This window comes from Haliotis cracherodii, unplaced genomic scaffold, assembly GCF_022045235.1.
Source record: "Haliotis cracherodii isolate W230 unplaced genomic scaffold, xgHalCrac1.p SCAF_17, whole genome shotgun sequence".
Classification (NCBI taxonomy): Eukaryota; Metazoa; Mollusca; class Gastropoda; order Lepetellida; family Haliotidae; genus Haliotis; species Haliotis cracherodii.
Genome location: NW_027266272.1, coordinates 30,411,204 through 30,438,971, shown reverse-complemented (window position 1 = coordinate 30,438,971; position 27,768 = coordinate 30,411,204). Strand labels below are relative to the sequence as shown.

At 38.3% G+C, this 27,768-nt stretch overlaps 1 protein-coding gene across 7 annotated transcripts in view; it reads left to right on the top strand.

Annotated features, from left to right (window-relative positions):
- LOC139464606 (zinc finger CCCH domain-containing protein 10-like) overlaps positions 1 to 27,768 on the top strand; it is a 188,988-nt gene that overhangs the window by 30,535 nt on the left and 130,685 nt on the right. For 6 of the 7 annotated variants that reach the window (XR_011653122.1, XR_011653121.1, XM_071246131.1 and 3 more), the window contains one exon: positions 20,675 to 20,772. The gene's annotated coding sequence lies outside the window, so the exon portion shown is untranslated. Of the gene's footprint in view, positions 1 to 418; positions 521 to 20,674; positions 20,773 to 27,768 lie in introns of those variants that run through there. The other variant, XM_071246132.1, reaches the window with a different exon arrangement.

Sequence of the window (27,768 nt, the reverse complement as noted above, 5' to 3'; positions counted from 1 at the left end):
AGTGCTTTACGACACTTATGCCATGTCCTTTAGCATTCTCTCTAGCACTGTGTTAGGTCCTCAGGATGCTCAGGTGGTTGAGAGTCTAGCACTGGAATTGGAAGGCAGACAGACCCACGTGCTTCAGTATTGATGTGCGAAGCACGAATGAGAGTACAGTAAGGAGACTCTAGCCTGTGCCACAGAGTTTTGAGACAACACAAGTGAAGCGAATCGAATGATAGTCCTCAATTATTTACAAGTATCACTGAGGAGGGTGTACAGCTTTTGCTTAATTTTGTGGGTCAATAATTGATGACAGGCACAAGGTGGGGAGTGATATCTTTTAGCTGGTGAAGGCGTCATGGGCTGACAAGTGTATTTATACAGATGTCTGTGAGAGGCTACTGGTACAAGCTGTATTCACTGGAGACGCCTGATCACATGCTTGTGTGTTATTCATCACTGATTGCTTATTCGCTCATCTTCCAGTTAAACATATTCATAGATGGATGTGCAAACAAAGGACCATTATTGTAAGGTAAGTGTTACATTGTTGGTCATCACTTCACACAATCTGTTTAAACATTTCTCTCAGATGCCTAGATTGAATTTTCAGTCATAACTGTTTACCTGAGCACAGAGATATGAAAAGGGTATTACATTGCCTAAGTCATTCTTGATGCACTGGCTGGATGTGTCAGCCGTGGTGATTATATAAAATGTCCTTCACTTCAACTCATCACTGGCCTTCATCAATGGTGCAAATTCTTGTTCCAAGGGGATCGTCATGACCACATGTTGAAACACCTTTAACTTAAACCCTTGGATACTTGGTTGACATGCTTTGCTCATGTGTTTCAAATAAATCATCTTTAGACTTAAATGTCACATTTCATGTGAGATTTGTCAACATATGATGACATCTGTGATAAAATACTTATAGCTTTTTGTTTCAGTAAATGATTATATGATTTTGTGGGTTTACATCAAGTCTGCTGAAGAAAGATATATCTATAATGGAAACATAAAAAAATAATTGTTATGGTTAAAATACACTGTAGCCATAAGGATATGTCCCATAGATTACGTATGGTAACAACTTCGTTATCTGTTGCCAAGCCAGGCTTTGAATACCATTTCTTTTCAATCCATTTATCATTACATGTTTTCAAGCCTCTAAGTTTAAGTGAATTGCAGGCATCGGAAACTTGTCACGCCCTATGTTGATAAGTGCATAGAAAGGCACAAGGGTGTTGTGCATCTGGCACCTATATTGTCCTTGTTGGCCTTAAAGTAGAGTGGCAGTCATTTTGAATGTGATAATGGCTGGACATGTAAGGTCAGTTTGTGACTGACCTTGGTTACCATTTCTTTGATTCCTTTTCAGAATTCTTGGAACTAAACATCTTTCTTGAACCTGTTAACTGTCACAATTACTATATCAGTATATCAGTTCTATATTTAGCAAAAGCTATATCTGTCAAAGTGTCTATGCATAACAGCAAAAGAAATTAACGAAGCTAGCTGGTTGTAATTCCTGATTAAGATAGTATTTTTTACAATCATGAAAAGTTTTCCTCATATCCTTGTGCATCGATCTTGATGATAATGGCCTTATACAGGATGTTGTAGTTGTATGTGAAGTAGATCAGCAGTAAAACATGGCTCCATAACCAGAAGTATTCGTCGTACTGTCAGCCAAACTCCATAGGTAGAAACAGTTGTTCATCATATGTGTCTTCCAGTGTATCCTTGGGGAAAGGACATTTTTTATCAGTTTTCCATTGCTGTACCCCATGCCGTGTCTCCGGATGGCAAACTTCTAATGTGTTGTTAAGTCTGTAGCATATGCTTGAAGGATCAAGATAAATCAATCGCCATAGAAACACATGCACAAACAGATGTATATCTCACTTAAATTTTAGGCCTCATTACATTCTTTTCTTCTGGGATCAGCATGTCTTTGCCAGGACCTTACTGATATGACCTTCACAGGTAGGACAGGATTATTAGGACTATTGACTAGAATGCATTCAGGTCACATTTCACATTGCAAGGTCGGTATTGAGTTTAGATAGTGTGTACAGTTTATGGGATAGTAAACTATAAATGTTTTATGAACTTTGTAAAACCTTTTGTCAGTAATTGCCCATACCATGAGGTCTACTGAATTAAGTATTCCATGTTTTGATTATTAGATAAATGAATTCAGAGTGCATACTTTGAGCTGTTTAAGAACTGTGAGATTAAATTGTCTTCATTATGTATTCATAGGTTTTCACGGGCTCAAAGTGTGTTTGTCAATATATTTATTGTTTTTCTGTGAAGCCTTGGAAGAAATTGAATTGAGTATCTATGGTTTTCATCAGACTACCATCCTCCATCAATAAACTCACTCTCCTGCAAAATACTATTCTTCCTACTTTCAATTCCACACTTCATAAATCATCCCTCCTTTCCATACTGTTGTTGAAAACAACAGCCCCAGAAACAAGCAATGTAGTGGGCCATGGCGTGCTGACTGCGGGTTTAGGTACATAGAAAACGCCTCATCCCATGTAGTAATTTATTGCCTAATTATCATCTCAATTAATGTTCTGCCTAATCTAGCATACAAGGACCTTGTGAATTATTACCCTATAAATATGCATTACGCTTTATTCTGCCCTTGGTTTCTGAGTCCAAATCCAACCCAATGTTGTCACGAGGATCGTTCATTAGTTGAGATATGGGAGTTTAAATGTATATGGCTTTTATTTATGAATAGAATAAAAACATTAATCATAAATTTGTGATGATCAGCAGTAATGATTTTAGGAATTTTTAAATTATGAATTGAAATACTATGAAGTGAGTTTTCAAGTGACAAATGGCAGCTGGACATTTTCATGATTTTTTAATAACTTTTGATAGGGTATTCTTCCATATCATTAACAAAACTGGAAAACTTACTTAAGGACATTACGGATGACAGTCGATCAATGTTCTTTAAATTTAGCCCATCTGAACCCTGCTGTTTATGTGTAAATTGCTCATGTTTGATTTGTTTAAAAAAGGCTTTGGACTGTTTTTGTGTTATATGGACTCTATTGACTCTTCATGTATTATAGATCACCCCATGGAAACATTGGAAATGAATTCTGTGTATTATTCATAGACCAGCTACCAAGTTTACCAGTGACCTATATAACTCATTTAGATATAATATGACTAATGGATACATTGCCAGTATGTACAGAGAAAATATGTGAGAATTGAATAGCTGTTCCACAAACTTGGCCATTATAAACCCATACTGAAGGTTTCAGCAGGCTGAAGTGAACCAGGACTTTCACCGTTGTGAAGGAAGTTGCCAGTAATCCTCAACTCCCAGTTGAGTAATGAAAGTTGATTCCTAGAAAAGGATCGACTACAATTCATTCTGAACATTTACTGCTGGAACAAAGACAGAATATCATAAAGAAGCTGGCTGTTGACTATAAGCACTGGCATTAACGGCTTACCGATGGTCTTTGATTGTTCGCCTACAGTAATGCTGGAAGGACATGAATTCCCAATGGCCAATATCGGACTTCCGACTGCGGTTCAGACCTCTACAGTTAACGTTATGACCTGTAATGAAATACGTATATAGCTCACTGCAGTTTGCCTTGCTGTTTCTATATTGGGTTTGGTTCAATCTCAGCTGTCAGATTTGATACAATTATTGTGGTTATACCACAGTGATAAACTGGGGTTATGATTCTCAGCACATTGTTGTGGACGTGGATGGCAGCAGTGCCTTTGATGATTCTTATTCTTTCTTTGGCCACATTTATCACATCTTAGGCAACTAATATTTGTTGTTTATGGGAATGTTTCTGTAATATCTTTTTAAGAATGAGAATTTATGGGAAGGCAGTTCTTTGAAATATATTTTCTTTCCTGATTTCATAAACTGTATGATATTTGCATATGAGATATTCAATCATTACTGACTTATGTTCCAATACCGAATGCCCTCATAGGCCAGTTTTGACTCTCAGTTTTCTTTCTGCATATTATGACATAGAAAGTACACATTTTGAATTCTTATTGCAGTACGGGTAGCTGGGATACTCGGGTTGGGTGGGTCCTACGTAGGAACTGGGTAACCCCCGGACTGTCTTGACCTTTGGTTAAGCACGTGACATACTGTTTAGTGACAACAACAAATACCAATGAAACTCCATCGGAACACAACAAGTTGATAGTGTTCACATTTCTTTTGGACTGCATGCATTCCTTCTGACTTTAATATGTTTTGAAAAGAGATTATTTATACTTGTATTTATACAAGTGTCTAAATAGGTTTTGCCAGATCCCTGGTAATACAATTTCCTATCAGACATTTTGTAACCAACTCTTGAGACCTACAGTGGTTACCTGGGTAGGGTCGAGTAATGGGGGTAGGGGTAGTAGATATTGACTTGTCCCACTCCTACAATATAGAGACTTTTGCCTAGCCTTTGCAGCTGCTGGTAGATTGTCAACCAGCCCATTCTGTTAGGACAATTACAAATGATTTATAAAGCACCCAAGATTCCACTTCAAGCAAAGTTGAAACACAGAAACTATCAGCTATTCATCAGTATAAAACCTTTATGTGGCAAAGTTCTGAGAAAGGGTCATTTGGTGAAATTGTGTGCCATGTTTGAAGTTCCTCCCAGGGGATAAATCCCAAGTGGTCACTGTCATTATCACTCAAATGTTAAAATTTGAAGATTTGGGTAGGGATGTCCTTGTCAACCAAAAATTATATTTTTTCAGGGGGAAAGGAGGAGGGACTGAAAATAAGTAAGTTTGCATGATGCAGATCTTACTCGAATAAATCAATTGTTCACTGCCTGTCATGAAAGAAATGTGTTGTGGGTGTGAAAAATAACTTAATTGCTTCTACTTTCAAGGGAGGAAATTGTCTTGAAGACTTGAGAGAGAGAAAATATTCTACAATGATCCCAGGCCCCTTGTAGAATATTAAATGGTAGATCCCTTAGACTACAGTATTCCAGCCCTAACCTCAAGGACAGTGTACACATGGACATGCCACATCAGGGAATTGTAGTTGTAATTGTGGTATTGACTGTAGTATTTCATATTAGTATGCACAGCAACCGCACAGACCAGCTGGTGATTCTCATGGGTCCTGGTGTTCAGCCGCAGCAGCAGCCGTGGCCACCGTCACAGCCGCTGTCGCAGCCGCAGCAACAACAGCATGTGATGGTGTAGGCATTTCTACATCTTGTAGGTTAGATTTGGTCCCTAGCAACCCATGCTTGTAATACAAGGTGTCTTTATGAGGGTGGTCTGGATATGTGACATGCTTCATGGCATGTCTTCAAACCACTTTGGTGTGGATCGCTGCTCATAATATCAATCATTGGGTTGTCTGATCTGATCATACAGTTGGAATATTGGTGAGTGCAGTATGAAACAACAGAAAACAATCCCATCCTGAAACAGGGGCAATTTGGGCTGTGATCTGACAGGTTGGTAGATAAGTTCTGGAAATTTGTTGTGTCATGATGACCAGTTATGTTCTTGTCGCAGCTGATGACAGAAAGTCAAACCTTGATCTTCTCCCTTGCTATTTTATGATACTCAGATTTGCCACCTGTCATCTGGAAACAAAGGTGCAGCCATAGAAAGGTGATTTATGTATTCCCTAAAAAAACACCAGCATGCCTTGAGATGGCATCACAACATAGCATGATAAGGGTCTTTATGTAAATGAGGCTATTATGTGACCATTATGGTCGGATTTATGAGAACATCAATTGGTAGAGGGAAGGACATATAAAGTCGTGTGAAGTTTGCATAAACCATATCAGGACAGGAAAACTCTGACAGCAATTACCTTGTCAGCAGATTTGGGAATGTAGAATACAGTCATTGTTGTCAGGAGAGTAGACAATGTTGTCATGGTTTAGAATGTTCAAGTCACCAATGGGTTACTATGACAGTTCAGTTCAGTATGAACTTACCATTTGATATTGTGGTGATGAGAAAATTTGTTCAAGTTAATCCTGGAATTCTTTCTTTTATGACATCCAAACCAAATTTGTCACTGTTTGTGGGCCCAATAATAAAGGCTGGTCTCCTCCTTTAAAAAAAAGAAAATAAAGCAGTGATAGGCAACGAGTCAAGTTACCCAGTGGTTCGCCACAATAGAATAATCATTTTAATTGTGCAATCTCATTTAAATCAGATCTTTTACTCTGATAGGATACCTCTGTGTGTGAATATCTGAGGACACTGCCATTAAGAACTTCGACAGGTGAACCCGGGGCGACCTTTGACCAATGCCAAAATGAAGGATGCTGATCAAGCCAGTCAGATGTCAGCTTTCTAAACACTGTCATCATTTGACCTCATTTCTTTACCACCTTGATATGTACATTTGGGAAAGGTTGCTGTAGCTTGTTTTCGTGATACAGAAATCAGGTATGCTGTTCTGAATTCTTGATGTTCTCCTACCGAGAATTTAGAATCCTTGACACTGATTTGCTGATCCGAAAGTTCACCTGACATGACCTGAGACACATGTAGGTGTCCCCCATTCTTGACTCACAGAGGTATTCTTAATAGAGTATAACATCTGATTTTTATGAGATTGTTTGACAGTGTTAATTGTTCGGGTGTTGACTCTGTGATGAAAATATAGTTGTTTTTCTCAATATGTGTTTTAGTCCTAACTTCTGTCCTGTGTTCAAAAATAGACTGAAAACAAACTTAGGAAGACTTCACTCTTGTTATGTAAATTACGAAGGGAATTATATCATATTCTTCCGAATAAATTGATTCATTTTAGGAGGCAGTAGAAGTATTATTCAAGTATTCATTAATGCCATGAAGAATTCTAATCTACCACTAACGCTGTGCTTTAGTGCCCATTAATCCAGCTTACCTGAAACCATTGCCTTGCAGAGAATTAGAATTTATGGAATGCCTACTATCCAGATTACTGGATAATATATCCTTATTACCACACGTGAAATTAATTTACAGGTTCTCTGTCTAATCTTATTGCTCTATAACCTATTGTTCTGAAAATCTCCCACGATCAAAAGTAAATATATCTATAGACCTAAAAGTAGGCCTTGTTCAATCTAGATCAACTACAGGATAAGACAAGTCTATGATGGTTTATCGATATATCATTAAACAGGTTCAAGTGGACATTAAACAGTTTCTATGTTGAGAAGTTGCTGTGATCAGCTTTTTATCACAATTGGGACATACTTGAGGGGGAATTGAATTAACTGCTGATAAACTATCAGTCTGCCCCCAGCCTGGCCCCACCTTCCAACTTGGAGTGTTTTATAATGACTGGAATCAAACACTCATGGCAGGTCTAAGGTGTGTCATAGTACTAAATTAATTTGGAACTCAATGTGACATGTGGAGAAAGGAATTCAAGGTTCAGAAATCTCCAGTAACAAAGGGTACCTTTATCAATGAAGCGGTATTGTGTAATTTTGCAGGTAGTGACAGGTCGTGATTTACTGGAGGTGACAGGATTGTTTAGATTTGGAGGTGGATTTTGACAGGTAACACTTTGTGTGACTTATTAGCAGTTTGTTCTGGATTGGGTTTTCTTGCTCATGATCTTCTAATGTAATAAGTCTCCATATTATTGCAATCAGGTATGTTTTATTGATGACTGAAAGTCATTAAGGAATGAAGTAGGTTCATTTATGGTTTCACTTTCAATTCAGAGCCTGATAGTACTCTTTTCTAAGGTTTCTCTGCATTATCAATGAGATTACGGTACTCAAATATTATGTTATGAAAACTGCTGTTAATTACACCTTACTTTATTAAGGTTAAGGGCATTTGATGATGGTTATTATTAGCAAAAACATTTTCTGTCCAGTGTCAGTTTTGTTGAAGACAGGACACTGGTTCAAAACAATATTTCTGTGTGAGAAGAACAATTTTTCAAATATTCTGTGTACAAGACATCCAACTAATTGGCCAGCGAATAATGTGGTAAGACATGGCTAATTTTGTGTGTGGAAATACCAGGTTCCTGCAGAAATATTTTATTGGAAATCACATTCGGCTGTAAGTATACTAACTGATATCATGTCCAAATTGGAGACGGTGATAGTAGTTTGTACACTGTACAATGTCAAGCAACCAAACTAGCCAGTGTACTATGTCAATTAAGCAACCAGCTAGCCTGTGTACAATACCAACCAACCAAACTAGCCTGTGTACGATACCAACCAACCAAACTAGCCTGTGTACAATGTCAAGCAACCAAACTAGCCTGTGTACGATACCAACCAACCAAACTAGCCTGTGTACGATACCAACCAACCAAACTAGCCTGTGTACGATACCAACCAACCAAACTAGCCTGTGTACAATACCAACCAACCAAACTAGCCAGTGTACAATGTCAAGCAACCAAACAAGCCAGTGTACAATGTCAAACAACCAAACTAGCCAGTGTACAATGTCAAGCAACCTAACTAGCCAGTTGGCAAGGTGAGCTAACCAAACTAGCCAGTGTGCAAGGTGAGCTAACCAAACTAGCCACTGTACAATGCCATCCTACCAAACTAGCCAGTATATAATGCCAAACTAGCCATTGTGCAAGGTTCACAGACAAAACTAGCAATGGATAATGCAACCAACCAACCAAACTAGCCAGTGTGAAGTTTGAACATTCTATTTAGCAATGCCTTGATCACTGACCTGGCTTAAGTGAAATAGTTGTCTAATTGTTTCTTTCCACTCCTGGTTATTAATTCATGAGGGGATTGAATTAGTAGAAAACTCATTTAGTTTTTGCTCAGTAATGTAGCTTTAGAAGGTATGTGAATAAGATAGTGTTGTGTGACGCTCTGGACCATGGGTATTCTGAGAGAACAAGGGAAGCTAGAGACTTGTCATACTTTAAATATAGAAATTTGTAGTAGATTTAGAGATTAACTAACAAGCTGTGACAAAGTATTCTTTATCTGTCCGAATTAAATAACTAGTGTAAGGCCCAAGTCTTTTTTTGAGGTTCAGATGCTCCATAATTGCGAGCCTTGAGTAGGTTATTATATCTATATGACCCATTATCATTTTAGGTTATTATATCTATAGATAACTCATTATCATTTTAGGCTATTATGTATATATAGATGACCAATTATCATTTTAGGTTGTTATATATATAGAAAGAGAGGGCCTGTTATCATTTTTGGCTATTATATATTGGTATAGATGGTACTCTATGGCAAAAGTGCAAACTATATTAAAATATGTGTGCAATAATTTCTTCTCTGGGGATGTGTGTTGGTTCATTGCAACGTTTAATGAAACCTGAAATTATTTATGACACAATAGCACTCCACTAACATTGAATGCTTGTATTCTTTAGGCCTAGTCCAGAAAGAGATCAGTTTTAATCTATGTCAATATTGCACTGGTTTAAAAAGGTTAGCAATGCTCTTACAGTTGTCGACTTCATCAATTGTGACAGAAACATGTTGTGTTGCATTTTCTATCTGTATAGTTGCACCAGGGATGTTTGAACGCACCGATATAACAATATTGTAGTATTGCTAATACATTACTTAACTAAATATCCCTTCAATTGCCATGGTTTAATCCCCTCCATCTTGGCTTGTGGCTATATTGGCCCAAAACTGTGGAATCACAGAGGCAGCATGCACATCTCTGTCAAGCCTCTATGGATGAAGATCACTTCTGACAGCTGTAATTACTAATTAATAGTTTCTCTAACTGCAACAACAGAGCTTGTTATCGCCTGTATACTAAGCCATGTATGGCAGTCGACTGCTATATAGGATTATTACAATTTGGATTGCAGCGCTGGGGGAATTACATGCTGAATGATACATGACGTTTGATGGAAACCCACTTCACAAAACTGCTATCTGAGCTCATTTTGTAATTGAAATTTTTCTGTCAAAGCCATTGACAAGATATTTGTATCAAACTACAAGATTGATAAGGATTTATTTGCATGAAAAATGAAGAATATTGATTAATTCTGAAATATGTTAGGAATTTTTTTTTTTTTAAACAGCTGAAATTGTAATGTTTTTTGAAAGAACTAGGTTCTTCATTGATGATCCTTCAATGAGTCAGACCTGTTGTTTCATAAAGAAAAGGTTGTTCATTGACCTCCTTCAGTGGGTCAGACCTGTTGTTTTGTAAAGAAAAGGTTGTTCATTGATGATCCTTCAATGAGTCAGACCTGTTTGTTTTGTAAAGAAAAGGTTGTTCATTGACCTCCTTCAGTGGGTCAGACGTGTTGTTTTGTAAAGAAAAGGTTGTTCATTGACCTCCTTCAGTGGGTCAGACCTGTTGTTTTGTAAAGAAAAGGTTGTTCATTGATCTCCTTCAGTGGGTCAGACCTGTTGTTTTGTAAAGAAAAGGTTGTTCATTGACCTCCTTCAATGGGTCAGACCTGTTGTTTTGTAAAGAAAAGGTTGTTCATTGACCTCCTTCAGTGGGTCAGACCTGTTGTTTTGTAAAGAAAAGGTTGTTCATTGACCTCCTTCAGTGGGTCAGACCTGTTGTTTTGTAAAGAAAAGGTTGTTCATTGATCTCCTTCAGTGGGTCAGACGTGTTGTTTTGTAAAGAAAAGGTTGTTCATTGACCCCCTTCAGTGGGTCAGACGTGTTGTTTTGTAAAGAAAAGGTTGTTCATTGACCTCCTTCAATGGGTCAGACCTGTTGTTTTGTAAAGAAAAGGTTGTTCATTGACCTCCTTCAATGGGTCAGACCTGTTGTTTTGTAAAGAAAAGGTTGTTCATTGATCTCCTTCAATGAGTCAGACCTGTTGTTTTGTAAAGAAAAGGTTGTTCATTGACCTCCTTCAATGGGTCAGACCTGTTGTTTTGTAAAGAAAAGGTTGTTCATTGATCTCCTTCAATGGGTCAGACCTGTTGTTTTGTAAAGAAAAGGTTGTTCATTGATCTCCTTCAATGGGTCAGACCTGTTGTTTTGTAAAGAAAAGGTTGTTCATTGATCTCCTTCAATGGGTCAGACCTGTTGTTTTGTAAAGAAAAGGTTGTTCATTGACCTCCTTCAATGGGTCAGACCTGCAGTGCTGCTGTTTTGTAATGATGTGCCATTTTATCTATACGCATATCATTCTGTTATCCATTTGCTTTTTAGACAAGCATACTGGTAAATATATTACACAGGTCTTTTATGAGCAATTCCAATCTGATAAAAGTATTTTCATATTGATATTTTTAAAATATCTTCGAGCCAAGATGGGTTTTGAAATGTCAACCAACGAGTGGTTTGTTTAATGAAGGAATGATCTCCCAACTACAAATAATCCTCCTAGTGTAATTGTTGAGAAGCTGCATCAATTGTTAATGAGAGCATTGCATGCTGTTGGCTACTTTAGCTGCCCCACAGTTGGTGATCTGTCAACCAATGTTTAATTAAGACAGTATCATAAGATTTGTGGTTTTGCAGAGGAATCATTAGTTTTTCTGTTCACATATAGGACATTTGATCTTTTTTTTGTTGTGTTAAATTGTTTTGTTTCTGCATATGTAAGATTAACTTCATGTGATCATACAGGTACATACATATGGTCATACAGGTATACATACATGTGGTCATACGGGTTTGTATAATATTTTATATGATCACGTATAACACTCATGTTAATATGAACAAGTACTTACAGACATATATATGATCATACAGGTACATAGAGGTTATCACGCGAGTGTGTTTGGGGATGGTAAATATCATGGAATAAACATTGTATTTAGCGAACCTTACCATCCCCAAACACACAAGCGTGATAACCTCTTTATCATATAATGTCATTCTTTAATTCTGTGCTTCAAAATTGCTTTCCCTCTGTCGCAAACATTACCGAAACATTGCGAGTATTCCTGGAATGCACGCGTAATATTCATTACGTCACAGGGTAAGTGATGTGTCAGTCGGACAGTGACAATAGCCAATATAGTTCCAACTGAAATCTATTTCTTATACAGTGGCGAAGCAACATATACGCAAAACAACAATTGTTTTTAATTGCCTTTCGCGGCTATCTATCGGTCTGTCAGCTAGAGTAACTGCCCATTGTCAAAGGGAAGCTACTCTAACCCTAGTCTATGAGACGTCACGGCCACGGTCAGACGTCGTTGACAGTCGGCCTGTCCTGTCATAACGTTAAGAAGTGTAGTCAGATGTACACACAGCGACAAAATGGAACAATGTGACAATTCAAACATATTTCGGCCAAATCCAACTATTTTAATTTGTGGAGAAGGTTTCAAGCCGCAGAGGTCTACAAGCAATGATATGGCTACTGATCCCACTTGGCTAGGCCTCATGCCCTCGCAAAATTCTTTCGAAACTTGTATCTCCAAAGTTGCCAAAACTTATAAAATGCCTTAGCTAGACACTGATTTTCAGTATGACAGACTGTTCTTTTGATAATGATAGCAATTATCCCTGTAGTTTATCCAGATTCCCGATGGTTAATTCTGACTCGACCGCCGAATGACGAGGGCGACGCCATGTTTGTTTATGATTAGTGAAAGTAGTCCCTACTTGACCTTTGATATTTGCATCTCTGTCCGCATATGACCCCAACGAATATCGTTTTTTTTGCGTTGGCTTTATCCTGCCAAGAAACCTACCCATTATATGATAAATACAGGTCCTTGCATCTGATCATACAGGTACAAGGATTTGACCATATAGGAGGGTCGGTCGGGTAGCCTAGTGGTTAAAGCGTTCACTCGTCATGCCGTAGACCTGGGTTCGATTCCTGACATGGGTACAATGTGTGAAGCCCATTTATGGTGTTCTCCGCTGTGATATTGCTGGAATATTGCTAAAAGTGGCGTAAAACCATACTCACTCACTCACTCATTGTCCATACGGGTACACGGTTCTGATCAACCAGGTACATGGATCTGATCAACCAGGTACATGGATCTGATCATACAGGTACATACAGGTACATGGATCTGATCATACAGGTACATGGATCTGATCATACAGGTACATACAGGTAAATGGATTTGACCATACAGGTACATGGATCTGATCATACAGGTACATGTATCTGATCATACAGGTACATGGATCTGATCATACAGGTACACGGATCTGATCATACAGGTACATGGATCTGATCATACAGGTACATGGATCTAATTGTACAGGTACATGGATCTGATCATACAGGTACATGGTTCTGATCATACAGGTACATGGATCTGATCATACAGGTACATGGATCTGATCATACAGGTACATGGATCTTATCATACAGGTACATGGATCTGATCGTACAGCTACATGGAGGATGTTATGGGGATTGAGATGTACACTATTTTGGTGCTATTCTGCCTGTAAGACACAGGGGATATGACAAAGTGATGGACGTCAAAAATGGATCGTGTAAGACACTGTAGGTTGTAAATCACATGCCTCATTAACATGAATCTGATGCAGAACAGTCCACAAGCTGCTGCGGTTGCTGAAAGAAGAAGTAATAATGGTGTCTTCACTGAATACATTTATCATTGCAATGAGAAGCTGGTGCCCCAAATTGTAGTAAATCAGAGTGTCATATAGGTTTAATATACTGCCATTACATAGTGTGGGGTCACATGGTACTACCAGGATTTCAAAACTCGGCTGTTTATGAGCATTTTATCGCAAGTCGTCTGGTTGACAATCCGGCATCTGAAAGTCGAATCCATTGGCATCTCTTTGAACTTGTGTCTGGAATTGGATTGTCTACTGAATGGACAATAGGCACAAGTAGAAACCGTCTTATTGCTTGCATTTATTTTCTTCCTTAATTGACGTTATGTGACCACTGTTGACAAACACTACACAACATTGACTATCGATGTCTTTGACATTTAGCTATTTGTCAAAGATATTGTCAGCGCTTTGAAGGTGAAATAAGAAATTTGATTCCTGTTTGAGTGAGAAGACTCCCTGTCCAATGGCTAGCTGTAGTCACTTGGTCATAGTCTGTGCCTTTCAATGTGGAAGGATGAGAATTCAAATGAAATTTCTACCACAATGAGCTAGTCTGTCTCCTAGACCCTAGAGAAATATATTATCAAATGAATCAAACTCAAGTCTCGTATGATTTGGCAAGTCTAGATTGCTTCAGCTGTAGGTTAAGCATTGTTCGATCTTGGCTCCATGTGGATTTTAGTTTATGTTTTGTAGATAGATATTTTTAGATGAGATAACTTTATTTCTGGGACTAAACGTTACTGTTAGTGAACAATGAGCTTGTGGATGCAAAAGAGTTGACAGAAGCAACATATTGTAGAGACAGACACAGCCAGAAGCATTTTGTTTGGAAAACTCAAGTCTTGAATATTTTCATCATAAACACATCCTTCAAGAAGTACTTTGGGTGAAATGATGAAAACAGTGTTTGAAATTAAAAGAATTGCCAGGCTGCCATCAGGACACACAGATTGCAGGCCGTGACTAAAATCTTTAGGTCCTCAGTTAAAAACCTGCAGCTTGTGACAAATAAATCATCACTATGTTTACTGCAGGACCTATACAAATTTGAAACTATGGGCCTGACAAGAGATCTACCTGCCACGGGCCTATGGGCAGGCGTTTATTTCGAACACTGGATGAAGATATTTAAGTCAATAGCTGTTCTTTCATCCAACTAACACTATGTAGCTTACTGACATAAAAATCTCGTCACTATATGGCTATGAAAACGCTGATGCGACGTTAAATTTTAACTTACTCACTCACAAAATCTACCCTTTAGAAATGATTCATGTTGTCTCTGACCTACAGGGCTTGAAGGGTGTTGGATGAAGTTTGCTGATCTGTGTCTGTATAATGTGACATATACGTTTCTCTAACCGTCTGGCTCCAGGTAATCACAGACAACGTTAACCTTCCATGGACTTGAAGAGATAAGTCTTAATTACCTGCCTTGATGTTTTATTCATTGTCTGGTAAAACCTTCAGTCAAGAAACTACTTACTCCACTTTAAAAAGATGTTGAATAATCTACCCAATGCTTTGAAACTATTGAGGAAGATAAAAGTAAAAGATTATAAGCAGTAAGCAGTGTGTATATTTCATTGGTGTATTGGTTTACATTCACACTGATTCTGAAACTATGAAAAAAGCATTTGAAAAATAAATCTATCTGAAAATGAGCTTCAAACTTACATTAAGTCACCACAAAAATTGTGCAGCTGTTGACTGCAAGACTGATTTGTGCCAGGCTTTTCATGAACATGGGTGACAGATTCAGGTAACTTTCTGAAGAACAAAAACACACATCTGACATATTTTTTTTACATTTTTTACCCACCAACCAAGAATGATTTCCCAAAATGTCAACCAATATAAAGATCCTTATTGAACTGAGCAGAATACTGTGTGTCAGGAATGTCGCCAAAAAAAGTGAAGATTCCTGGACATATCAATGGAAATTCTGTTGAATTATACTTTATAATGAAGACACAGGTTAGCCTGATTTGGGAACTTTTGCTACCTGTACATGAATCTGGCGAAGACAGGTGTGAAAGTCTGTCTGGGCTACACAATGCCACAGACGGGTATAAACACTTCTCTGTGTAAACAAACCAAAACAACGTACTAATACCCTGGAGAGGATAGATCTCCACTTGTCAAGTTATTTTTCTTATCAGTTTGCCTTGTATCTTCTCCCCAAATAAACGCTTTGAGCTTGCATGTGATCACATGTCAATGTCAATAAACCAGAGAGTGTTTGAAACAGGAATGATACCTACATCTACAAGCTTGTCTGCCAAACGGTGGAGATTGTATTTGTTTTTTCACCTTGTTGCAAGTGCAATGAAATCTAGATTCCTGTTCCCTTGTCTTCATCTGTTAGATGGATGAGACATCCCACCTTGTCTCAGCTGCAGCCATGTTGTTGGGGGTGGGGTTGGGGAAGGGAGTTTTCTTGCAGCCTGTGGTGAAATGCTAGTTTGAAACTGTAGTGGAATATGCAAAGAATAAATATTCACAAGTTCCGCATTTATCAGTGCAATAGGACTAGAGTTGTGACCTGTGAATGGGGTTCAGTGAAAACTGAAATCTGCTATTATTCATGTGTGACATAGCACCAAACAATGACTGGAGTCCAACTAACAGATAGTACCACTATCAATATCTGTCTGTGTGAAGAGAGTATGATGGTACACCAAGACAGCCAGGCCATGACCGAATGTTGGTCTGATCTCCAAGTACTGTCTGTCTGTGTGAACAGAGTATGATGGTACACCAGGACAGCCAGGCCAGGACCGAATGTTGGTCCGATCTCCAAGTACTGTCTGCCTGTGTGAATAAAGTATGATAATACACCAGGACAGCCAGGCCATGACTGAATGTTGGTCTGCTCGTTTGCTTGTCCTTTTCAGCTGTTCACTCATGTTGATCATCAATACTGATGCAAAATAGCCATGGATATTCCATTCTTTTTGCTCTTTAAATCTTTGCACCTTTTATGGGTGTGTATGTGTCTATGTACTTTCCAATTATATCATTACATCTCAATACACCTCTTTAAAGTCTGCTAGGAAAACAAAGTGGCTAATTCAGTGTAAATGTCAATGGATAGATAATGTTGAGTGTCAGTCCAATATGGCACTTCTAAAATCAATAACTCATTTGGTTTTTATTTCTATACACATACACCATATCACTGTCTCACACAACTGTACAGTTGATAACTTGTCCGTCTACACAAAGCATTAACATTAAGTATAAATAAGTGACCAGTTAGTAGTTGGTGTGTTCGCTACTTTGACAAACTGAAGGTTATCAAAGACAAATACCAAATTTCCAAATTTGGAACTCATGCTCCTTTTGTTGCCAGTGACTTAAATTGCTTTCCTCCAGAAGATACAAACATTGTGTTATTTTTATCCCCCCGGCATATAATGCGGGGGGATATAGCGATCAGCCTGTCTGTCTGTCTGTCCGTCCGTCCGTCCGTCCGTCCGTCCGTAATCATTTCCTTTTCCGGGGCAGAATTCCAAAACCATTCAGTGTATTTGATCAAAACTTGGCAAATCTATCAGGCACATACTGAAGTGGTGCCTATTGATATATTTTTTTTTACGAATTTTTATTTTTTTACAATTTTTATGGAAAGAAGTTGGACCTAGACTCCACTGGGGAACGGGTTCGTTTGCTGATGATGGCTGTTTTGCTTCCTATATGAAGATTTATATAATAAGACATAACCTGCGTTTATATAATATGACATATATTTAGTTTAATTAATAAAACTCTTTAAACATGCTGTACTATTTTATTAGAAGTCAATATAAAGATGATGGACGTTTTACTCACCTGATTTAAGATGGCAGCTTTACTCTTTGCTGACCTGAGCAGTTCTGCCATGTGCTGTGAGAGTATGCAGGGTGACCAAAGCATTAATTTTAAGAAAAGGTTAACTCAGGTGTTAGCTTGGCCAATCAGCATAGAGCTTCTAGGCATGCGGCAAATAGTATGTGACACAGGGGTACAGATACACTGTGTTATCAAGCTGATTGACACCACCAAATAACAAGTGATTATCAATGTAAATATATGTAAAAACCTTAAATGAAACTTGATCACACGAGCATGCACGCACACATGCACGCACACATGCACGCACATACGCAGACACATGACTATATAAATGCAATAATCTTACAATAACCTCTGTGGACAAGATGTCCCATCTCAGATCAGAAGGTTAGTTGTTTGAATCCCATCAGGGTATCCAGAAATGTTATGGCTACTACATTGGCGACAATTGTTAGGCTGCAAATGTTGATGTTATATTTGAGCAAAAAAAGTCTCGGCACAACAAATTCCCTCCGTTACATTTTGTGTGTGTCAAAGCCTGCCTTTCCACTATAAAACTGATATTGTGATGATGCTTGAAACTGATATATACCCTGACAACAGGTTAAACATATCCATCCTGTTGTCACGCTGTTTGAAAAAGAAAAGGAAAGTGACTCTGTTCCCAGGATCAAATTGCCATCATTTGAGCTCATATCGCCAATGTGTCTCGAGCATGATTATACATGTCACTGATACAAAATGAGGAGGTAGGCTTGAAAAGTGTGTTTATATGCCGAGTTGGGGATTGATTATTGGGAGTGGCTTAGAAAATTACCTTGTTTATATAACTGTCAACTGGTACCACCCTTCGGCATTTATCATTTCCTTAGGATGACATTTTGAAATTCATATGGCTTTCAAATTATGTGAAGCTTTGTATACACATAGGTTAATCTGTAGCATTGTGTGTAGCTTTTACTGTAGCTTCATGGGTAGATTTACTTCTAGCTTTATGTATTGTTTTATGTGTCACTTTACGTATGGATTTGCATATAGCTTTAACTATGGCTTTACATTTAGCTTGACATATACTTTTATGTAAAGCTTCATGCGAAACTTCACGTATCGCTTTTATGTAGCTTGACATATAGTTCTATATATAGTTTTGTGTATAGTTTTATGTGTTACTTTACGTATGACTTTACACATAGCTTGATATATAGTTTAATGTATAGTTTTACGTATAGCTTTATGTGTAACTTTAAGTATCAGTGAGTGAGTGAGTATGGTTTTACGCCGTTACGTATGACTTTACACATAGCTTGACATATAGTTTTATGTAAAGCTTTATGCAAAACTTCACATATCGCTTTAATGTAGCTTGTCATGTAGTTTTATGTATAGTTTTATGCGTAAAATAGCTTGACATATAGTTTCATGTATAGTTTTACGTATAGCTTTATGTGTAACTTTTCGTATGACTTTACACATAGCTTGACATGTAGTTTTATGTGTAACTTTACGTATGACTTTACATATAGCTTGACATGTAGTTTTATGTATAGTTTTATGCGTAACTTTACGTATGACTTTACACATAGCTTGACATGTAGTTTTATGTATAGTTTTATGTGTAACTTTACGTATGACTTTACACATAGCTTGACATGTAGTTTTATGTGTAACTTTACGTATGACTTTACATATAGCTTGACATGTAGTTTTATGTAATAAAATGATATGTGAGGCTGCAGGTTCGATTCAAATCATGGAATTTTCATGTGAAAAAAGTGTGACTTTTATCCAGTCAAACATGTGTTTCAGTTCAAATGTATACCTCAAAGCAGGCCTCACTTGAAAGTAGGACCTCTCACAAGGTTACTATGAGATACGAAGATACCTACAACACTATAGGCGTAAGTTGCAGTAGATTTGTAAATGAAGTGAGATTGGCCTTATAAATTTGTTTCAAAGCACTCTGGAGTCATACCTGGTACTTTTAACCCCAAAAAGTAAGATTATTGCATTAAAAATGTCTTTAAAAGCCTTTTAAAAGTTTTGTTTTAACTATGCAAACCTTTGACCATGCCAAGGTTGCTCAAATTTGTTTGTGTCTAATATAATTAAGATAATTTCAAGTCAGAAGGCATTTTGGTCCTACTTTCCAGAATCCAGAGTCCATGAGACCACGCTATTTCTGTGTAGTTCACACAGGAGTCCATAAGACAACGCAATTTCTGTGTAGTTCACACAGGAGTCCATGAGACCATATTTTTTCTGTGTAGTTCACACAGGAGTCCATGAGACCATCTTATTTCTGTTAAGTTCACACAGGAGTCCATGAGACCATCCTATTTCTGTGTAGTTCACACAGGAGTCCATGAGAGCCATCCAAAGTAGTACTGTTTCTGTTTCTGTGTATCTCTCTGTGGGTCTCACAAGGTCTCCCTGGTACTCCATACCTCACATGGAGTTCAAAGAGACCCATTGTCTCACATTTGCACTAAACGCTTAAATGTTTTTATACAAAATTTGTAAGTTTTTTTACCCTTGATAAGAAAACAGATATTGTTCCTGTGAAACTTGAATTAAACCCAGTGCTTGACCTGTGGGTTATTCTGTGTTGTCTTATACAAAGCCACAGCTGAGGCGAACTTGAATCAAGACCCAGTTTCGATATAGAGTCCGAAAACAATACTCTCCTGTGTTAAAGACAGAGAAATGTGAGGTGAAGATGTGATTCATATATGGATTTATGTCAGTAATAGATTGCAGCAGGCCGACTTGAGTCTTTATTTACCCACGCCCGAAATCACGCATCTGAGAACCATATTGTCAGCATATCAGTGGCTGTGTAGTCTTAGCTCTCAACCAAACTGGAATAGATTTGTGGATACCCACTGCGTAAATTTGTGGGAAAGGTGGTTTTGTGTGCTTACATTGATATTGTTGGATGCTGATGCCATGATGAGCGTGTGGGTGGTGGTTAAGTGTAATATACCACAGCCCCTCCTGAGAAATATCATGCGATATAATGCCGTAATTTGATGCATGAACATTTTGAAATTGGTATCGTTCAAAGCAATGTTACTTGATTCATGGAAGCATGGGGACATTTCTTGATGTTATGTTTTGGCGTATGCTAAACATTGATAATGCTGTATCTGTGGAGATAAAAACATTCTTGTAATGATCCAGATGGAAATTTTCTGGATTGGACAGTGGTTTTGAACATTTCTGATGTGAAGTACTAGATCAATATTTCTTATTCCATGAATGATGTTTCAGTGTTACAATTTCCATGCATTACAATATATGTTGACTGTATATTTTCATCTTTCCAGCTGATGTGTCTCCCGGGTCTCAGGAAGTAGATCCTAACACTATTGGACTATTCTGTTTTACTTCAACAGAAGGACCTGGAAAGGCTTGCTTCACACTGGTAAGGAACAGTTTCTTCTGTCCTGACCTTTCCAGCTAACACACACATGTGAATCCTAACAGCTTCCCGCTATTGTCAGGTAGAAGTCCGGTCCACCCATTCATCTCAAGGGGAGGGAAATTGCGTTATTGCTGCCGGTAGTGCTTTAACCCTTTGAGTAGAGAATTGTTCTGAAACAAAAGCAAAACAAATATTTTGTAACAAAAACATAACAAAATGTTTGACATTTTTGCAAATAATTCCTAGAATAAAAAACTAAGATATTACGTTATGGGTTTTTTTGGGTTCAAGGATGTTAAATGTGGAATTTTCAGGCTTCATTTCAATTTATGTTCAACAATCGAACTTATAGGGCTGTATCTGAAATATTAGACTAACATATTTGTCTCTGAAATCGTTTACAACACAAAACGTTTCTCTCCACTATTTTGTGTGTGTCTTAATGCTGATTTCATATGTGGAATAGAACTGGCTAGACATGATGTTTTCATAATCTAGATTGGTTTTGGTTTCATGAAATACGTATATTTCACTGTCATGGTGCAAGAGTAATGAAATATGAATAGATGCTTGAGCATGCAGAAGTTTCTTTGAGACGCTCACATACCTTTTGTGAGCATTAAGCATGTGTGAGAAAATCATTCTGGTCTATGTGGATTCATTCCCTTGTTTTTCAACATGAAGTCTTGTGCAAAATCAAGGGTAAAATCTCCCTTGTTTCTCATCTTTGTAATAAGAGGCCATGTGGGGATTCCAGAGTGATCACCCCCTTTGTTTCTGATCCTATCAGTATAGGGAGTATGTTGGGATTTGATAGTGAAATCACTGCCTGGTTGCTGATCCTTGCCATTTGAGACCATTTTTGGATTCCAGAGTGAAATCACTGCCTGGTTTCTGATCCTTGTCACTTGAGACCATTTTTGGATTCCAGAGTGAAATCACTGCCTGGCTGCGTATTCTTGTCATTCAGGACCATTTTTGGTTTCCAGAGTGAAATAACTGCCTGGCTGCCTATTCTTGTCATTCAGGACCATTTTTTGTTTCCAGAGTGAAATCACTGCCTGGTTGCTGATCCTTGTCACTTGAGACCATTTTTGGATTCCAGAGTGAAATCACTGCCTGGTTGCTGATCCTTGTCACTTGAGACCATTTTTGGATTCCAGAGTGAAATAACTGCCTGGCTGCTTATTCTTGTCATTCAGGACCATTTTTTGTTTCCAGAGTGAAATAACTGCCTGGCTGCTGATCCTTGTCATTAGAGACCATTTTTGGATTCCAGAGTGAAATCACTGCCTGGTTGCCTGTTCTTGTCCTTAGAGACCATTTTTGGATTCCAGAGTGAAATCACTGCCTGGTTGCTGATCCTTGTCATTAGAGACCATTTTTGGATTCCAGAGTGAAATCACTGCCTGGTTGCCTATTGTTGCCAATAGAGACCATTTTTGGATTCCATAGTGAAATCACTACCTGGTTGCTGATCCTTGTCATTAGAGACCATTTTTGGATTCCAGAGTGAAATCACTGCCTGGTTGCTGATCCTTGTCATAAGAGACCATTTTGGGTTTCCAGAGTGAAATCACTGCCTCGTTGCTGATCCTTGTCATTAGAGACCATTTTTGGTTTCCAGAGTGAAATCACTGCCTGGCTGCCTATTCTTGTCATTCAGGACCATTTTTGGTTTCCAGAGTGAAATCACTGCCTGGTTGCTGATCCCTGTCATTAGAGACCATTTTTGGATTCCAGAGTGAAATCACTACCTGGTTGCTGATCCTTGTCATTAGAGACCATTTTTGGTTTCCAGAGTGAAATCACTGCCTGGTTGCCTATTCTTGTCATTAGAGACCATTTTTGGATTCCAGAGTGAAATCACTGCCTGGTTGCTGATCCTTGTCACTTGAGACCATTTTTGGATTCCAGAGTGAAATCACTGCCTGGTTGCCTATTTTTGTCATTTGAGACCATTTTTGGTTTCCAGAGTGAAATCACTGCCTGGATGCCTATTCTTGTCATTCAGGACCATTTTTGGTTTCCAGAGTGAAATCACTGCCTGGTTGCTGATCCTTGTCACTTGAGACCATTTTTGGAATCCAGAGTGAAATCACTGCCTGGTTGCTGATCCTTGTCACTTGAAACCATTTTTGGATTCCAGAGTGAAATCACTGCCTGGCTGCCTATTCTTGTCATTCAGGACCATTTTTGGTTTCCAGAGTGAAATAACTGCCTGGCTGCCTTTTCTTGTCATTCAGGACCATTTTTTGTTTCCAGAGTGAAATCACTGCCTGGTTGCTGATCCTTGTCACTTGAGACCATTTTTGGAATCCAGGGTGAAATCACTGCCTGGTTGCTGATCCTTGTCACTTGAAACCATTTTTGGATTCCAGAGTGAAATCACTGCCTGGCTGCGTATTCTTGTCATTCAGGACCATTTTTGGTTTCCAGAGTGAAATAACTGCCTGGCTGCCTATTCTTGTCATTCAGGACCATTTTTTGTTTCCAGAGTGAAATCACTGCCTGGTTGCTGATCCTTGTCACTTGAGACCATTTTTGGATTCCAGAGTGAAATCACTGCCTGGTTGCTGATCCTTGTCACTTAAGACCATTTTTGGATTCCAGAGTGAAATAACTGCCTGGCTGCTTATTCTTGTCATTCAGGACCATTTTTGGTTTCCAGAGTGAAATAACTGCCTGGCTGCTGATCCTTGTCATAAGAGACCATTTTTTGTTTCCAGAGTGAAATCACTGCCTGGTTGCTGATCCTTGTCACTTGAGACCATTTTTGGATTCCAGAGTGAAATCACTGCCTGGCTGCCTATTCTTGTCATTCAGGACCATTTTTGGTTTCCAGAGTGAAATCACTGCCTGGTTGCTGATCCTTGTCATAAGAGACCATTTTTGGTTTCCAGAGTGAAATCACTGCCTGGTTGCCTATTGTTGTCATTAGAGACCATTTTTGGTTTCCAGAGTGAAATCACTACCTGGTTGCCTATTCTTGTCACTTGAGACCATTTTTGGATTCCAGAGTGAAATCACTGCCTGGCTGCCTATTCTTGTCATTCAGGACCATTTTTGGTTTCCAGAGTGAAATCACTTCCTGGCTACTGATCCTTGTCATTAGAGACCATTTTTGGATTCCAGAGTGAAATCACTGCCTGGCTGCCTATTCTTGTCATTAGAGACCATTTTTGGTTTCCAGAGTGAAATCACTGCCTGGTTGCCAAATCTTGTCATTAGAGACCATTTTTGGATTCCAGAGTGAAATCACTGCCTGGTTGCTGATCCTTGTCACTTGAGACCATTTTTGGATTCCAGAGTGAAATCACTGCCTGGTTGCCTATTGTTGTCATTAGAGACCATTTTTGGTTTCCAGAGTGAAATCACTGCCTGGTTGCTGATCCTTCTCATTAGAGACCATTTTTGGTTTCCAGAGTGAAATCACTGACTGGCTGCCTATTCTTGTCATTCAATGAATGGTTGATAAGAAACTTTGTCAGTACAAATTTGAAATTTTGAGATAGAATATCACCAGACATGTTGCTTTACCGTATAAATTGTAATTTTTGTTCTGCTAGGCATTGTTTCAAATGCAGGGATTAAGATTACCATGTGTATATTCTCGTAAACAAAGCCAGAATTAGTCCTCTTACTATCAAGCTCTGTTGTTTCCAAATTTCATGACATCAGAATATTGCCGAAACATTGTATAAGCATAATACCATTCTATCCAGAGAGTGAAATTTCCCACTCCAAATCCATTCCTGATAGTTGTCGTTGGAATCTAAATCCATTCCTCTTCCATCCCAAGCAAGCAGCTGGAATGATCATTGCACTGAATGTAATGTTGCCAAAGTGCTGCAAAGCACTTCTTCATTCACAAGTCATTTAATGTGAGACTTGAGGTGTTACAGCAAGTCCTCAGGTAGTTCATCTGTCTTTGCAAAAAGAACACCAAGTTTGTGAAGTGTGTAATCTCAAACATTGTGTGCCAGGTAATCTTACTGCTAAACTGTCTTCCTAACAACCATGAATACACATATAGCGGATGGTGGTTGTCAGATAGGCATCTTAGTGTAGCCAGTTGGTGTGCAGGCTTGTTATAGTGAGTCGAGAAAATCTGTTGTGAATATTCATTGTAGCTCAGCGTTAAGCATGGTAGCACACTCTGCACACTTAAAGGAGACAGCAAGTTTGACAAGGACTTAACTTTCAACTTGCGTGCACACTGTATAAGCAAAACAGCCAATTCGGAATTTGTGGTTTTCACATTGTTGACATTGGATGAGCGTGTTGCCATGTGATGCACATGTGAAAAATGTCATGGCAAGTGTTTTGGTTGTATTGATCGGTGAAAAACTTGAGTTGATTTTTATTCTTTTGATTGGATGTTGTTTCTATTACTTAAAATGTATGATGGGAATGAATTAGGTATGTTATTGGGAAAATGTCTTGTAAAGTTTAACATTAACGAGCTGAAAGTTTAGAAAAAGAGACCCCTTAATGGTCCCTGTATACCTCTTGTTGGTTGCCTGATGTGACATGGAGATTGGTTGGCCAATATGGATGAAGAGTGTGTATACTTAGTAGTGACCTGGCTGGCACACATTGAGTTATATCAGCAACTTTGTCCCATTATCAACACTGTTGTTTTGGGCCAAGCATCTGATACCTACACTGCCATAACACTGATATATCAGGAACTTTGTTACACTTCAGCATTATCAGCATGTCATCACAACTGTTTTGATAGAGATGGAGGTATGAATCAAACTTACAACCCAGTCATTACTCTGTTATATAAGCAACTCTGCTACATTCAATCTAGAGACAACATAAGCACAGAAGAGCCGTAAATGAGGACTTGTGATGTTCATAAACAATCTGTGCATGTCATTTTGAAGGATTGCATTTCCTGATTAACACTGATGCCTCAGATAGCGTAATTTGTGTCTAGACGCAACTTAATTTGATACTGGTCCAAGATAAGTTTAATTAGGTATCTTTCAGAGATGATATCAAACTGAAATAACTTGTGCGTGATCGATGGGAGGTACATTCAAGCCGTTGTCGCGCTGAAGAGAATTTGATTCAGTGCGCTGGAACCTGTTAGGAAATTAAGAAACCCTCACATAGATATGGATTCTTTGGCATTATTTTGATAGTGCAGTGCACTTTTTGAAAGTAATTATTTGTGGGCGTGGGGATTCATTGTGCTGGTTTGCAGGAGAGTATCCTGTTTTGTGTGATTGTTCAGCTGTGCTGAATCAAAGTTCATGTCTTTCTCCTGTTGTGCTGTATGTTGATAGTAAGATTGTCATCTACACAGGTTTCAGAGAGATTAGTGGTTTATGTTCATTTTGTTGATAAGCCTCATATCTATGGATAATTTTGACTGTAGTTTTTAAACCATCAATTGATTGCCATAATGTTTATTGCTTTTTATACCCCCGTTTACGTAGTGCACTCTCAAAATTAGAAATAGGGGGCTCCTATTAGAATATTTTTTGTGTGGAAAAAACAGAGTTGAAAGATAAATTTTGTGGTTTATGCTGACAGCCTGAAATGTTTATATACTACAGATATATGTTTCCAGACTTTAATTGCCCATAATTAAGGGTGCATTTAACACACGAGTGCGTATTATATGCGAATACATATGTCTTGTGTACATTGATCAATCGGAAGGGGGGCTAATTAGGACTGTTCACTAGCCAATATGTTAGCAATTATCGCAGTGGGCACTTATTAGAGCGGGGCGCTTATTACGTCGAATACGTAAACGTTATGTTTTTAGATTTGAGGGTGTTTTGAGTATTTGATGCCAAGTAATTACATTTGGGACCAAAGGTATTACTTGGAGATTTTAAATGTTAAAATATGTGAGCATAGAATACTCAGTAACACTTGCAAAACTCTGAATGTTTATTGACTAATTGTAAAATGTTATCAGTAATGTTTTGAAGCACTCTCTTCCCATGTGAATTCACACAGTTGTGAGACAGATATGCTTTTAGCTGGAATGTCAAGATGCTCTCATGATAACTGTCCCTTCCTGTTTTACTGAACAAAATCAAAGTTTGTTCTGATAAATATTGATCATAATCTGAACCACAACATTGTTTTAGGCCTATTTGGGAATTGAAAATGGATTACATCTTATAGTAGCTACACTACCATTCAAAATACGTTTGATAACTAGAAAGTGAATGTTTGTTTGAAAATTTCTTTTTGAGAAAAAATAGATATGCATCAAGAAAGTATTCCTAGAGTGCAGAAGGTTGATGGGATCCAATCAGTGTTTGAAATAAAATACCTTGCCAGGCTGCCATCGAGACCCACAGACTTTAGAAGCTGCAGAACCTGACTAGACTTGACATGCTCTGATTTGAAGAAACTGTAGCTTCTTGTGACGAATAAGTCAACTTGTAAATTTACTGCAGGCCATAAGGAACCATACAAATTTGAACTACAAGCCCGACATGAGATTTACCTGCCACGGGTCTGTGGGCAGGTGCTTATTTCCAACACTGGATCCAATCCCAATGCTTTTCAACCAATCAGATTGCAGCACACTCCGCCATTCATTTTACAGTTGCCCTTTAGTATGTTACCATCAAAAGATGATGACAGTTAGTACAACAGTATCATTAGGAGGGTGGTCTAGTATCAGATTCTGTTAGATAATGTCAACATTATATGTTTAAACATTTTAGGTGTTACACATAGAGCAAGTTCAGTCAGTAATGGCATCCATTGACAGGAAGACGTGTAATTATGATAACAGCAAGGTGTTATTTCACTAATTTGTCTTGGCAGACTTCAAGACAATTCTATTGCATTCATGCATGTTTGTAATTCCCACACTAGTGGCTTGCAGCAGCTATGGGAAATGACCCCAGCTGGCATGCTATTTATACGGCACCAATTTTCACCCAAAATTGCTCTGTGTTGATGCTGCTAATCTCAGCGCTAGAACTTCCTCAAGCAGAAGCCAACTCCCCG